We start from the raw sequence: 2,084 nt of genomic DNA, 5'->3' as shown, positions 1-2,084 counted from the left end.
GGGCATGGGGGCGGACGGACGGAGAAGAGGAGGTGGAAGGGAGGCCGGCGGCGAGTGGGTTGGGAGAGGAGAGGTGGTTGGGGATCTGGATCAGGTTGCGTGGTTTTTTTAGACAGACGGGGGGTGGGTGGTGTGGGACGGTTGGTGGGGTGGGAGTGTGGACCAGGCCGGGGTGGACACGCTTAGTAGTAGCATGGGGGTTTTACCTGCGCTACTACTACTTACTTAGTAGTAGTGCCGGTTTTATACCCCTCGCTACTACTATAGCCTATCCGAGGGCATTGTTGGAGACCATTTAGTAGCAGCGCGGGTTTATACCCCTCGCTACTACTATCAACTTAGTAGTAGCGCGGTTTTTACACCCCTCGCTACTACTAATTAGCAGTAGCGCCCATTTTTAAACCACGCTACTGATAAACTTCTGTGTATAAGGTTTTCCCTAGTAGTGATCGTAGTAGATCGAGTGATCCCCAACCTGTCCCTTACATGTGATGTGTCAGGGAGGTATTGGTCACTTAGCTTTGGCGGCCAAATTCACTGTTCTGACCCTTCTGTCAAACTTTAGCACGATTTGATCCCGTTTTGAAATCTTTTTTGAATCTGACCCTTTTTCTACCATCATCGTTCTTGGTGGTAGGTTTACACTACCTACCGCCAAAATCAATGACGGGAGGCTTTGTTCTATGTTTAAACAGACGTTTGCTAACTGCACGAAGCCTACCGCCATAGCCGGTGGCGGTAGCTAGTTGTGGCTTACCGGCAGGCGTAGTGGCGGTAGACTTCCATCGATTGCAAGTGTATGTCGTTGTATGCATGCAATACAGAGCACTCCATCACCTTGTTGTGTGCACGCACGTAGCCTCACTATGTAAGCAGCAATGCATGCACATACTATGTATCTAAATACGTACACCGGTCGGCCGCAGATACATATGTAATATTTTCGTCTCCTCCATACACGGGTATTCAGAATGTATGCGTATGTGGCCAGCTTGTGCGGTTATTTGGATATGCATTTTTATTTGTTGCAGACTTGGCCTTCAACAAGTACAAGTATTTGTATGTAATCCAGAAAAATAAAGCAATCCAAACTTAGTAAAAAGTGGAAGTGGTTACAGGTAAATCGACCCATTTTCCAAATCGGGTCGGTTAATTCATGCTAGACGTTGGATGTAGATCTAACAGCCCATGGCCCTTCTTCTTCCTCCTCCCAGCGTTCCACTGGCCGAACCGCCGGCCACCACCACCCGCGGTCGGCGGCGCTCCCGCACCGCCTCGCTGCCCTCCCCGGAACCACCCTCCCACTGGTCATTCGCCGCCCTCGGCCATCCCTCTAGGCCCCCCCGCGTCGAGTTTTTTCTTCAGTGAAGCCCCACACCACCGCTCCCACCCTCTACCCTAGGATAGATAATGGGGCCCAGCGAGCTTCTTCCTCCCCTCCAACCGTTCTTTCTTCAACCAAAATCGATTGACCCAAATTCAAAATTTAGGCGATTGGCATGTAGCTATTGTAAAAAAGTAAACACCTTTGACATGCATGTACTTGCAAGCTAATCAATAAATCAACTAGTGCATGCATGTAGTACTACATATACTTCCATGATTAAAATGTATGTGCATGTACATATAAGAGCATTTGCAACCACGAACACTAAATCTGGCCTCACAAACGGCCCGCGGACGCGACCGGGTGCAGTCGCGAACAGTGTCCTCCTCTTCCTCCAGATCCGCCGCATTGGGAGGTAGGCCCATGGTGATCTGGGCTTCGGCCTTACCCGGATCTACTCAAGGAGCTAGAACCGGCGCATCGGTGTTAGATAAGGGTAGCTCCTAACCCATCAGCGTGGTGGCATGACTTCTTGATTGTGGTGGCGGCCGGCGAGCAGCGACGAGTGAAATGTGGAGGTGGACGGGAGGGGAGAACACTAGTAGAAAAATGGCCATTTGTCCCGGTTCATAAGTGCCTTCTGTCCCGATTTTGGAACCGGGACTAAAAGGTCGTTACTAATGCCTTTGGCCTTTAGTCCCGGTTCTTACACGAACTGGGACAGATGGGCCTCCATGTGGCCGCTGCGGCCAGCCCA

The sequence above is a fragment of the Triticum dicoccoides genome, chromosome 2A (genome assembly GCF_002162155.2).
Source record: "Triticum dicoccoides isolate Atlit2015 ecotype Zavitan chromosome 2A, WEW_v2.0, whole genome shotgun sequence".
In the NCBI taxonomy this organism is placed as follows: Eukaryota; Viridiplantae; Streptophyta; class Magnoliopsida; order Poales; family Poaceae; genus Triticum; species Triticum dicoccoides.
Note: the sequence above shows the minus strand (reverse complement) of the source record.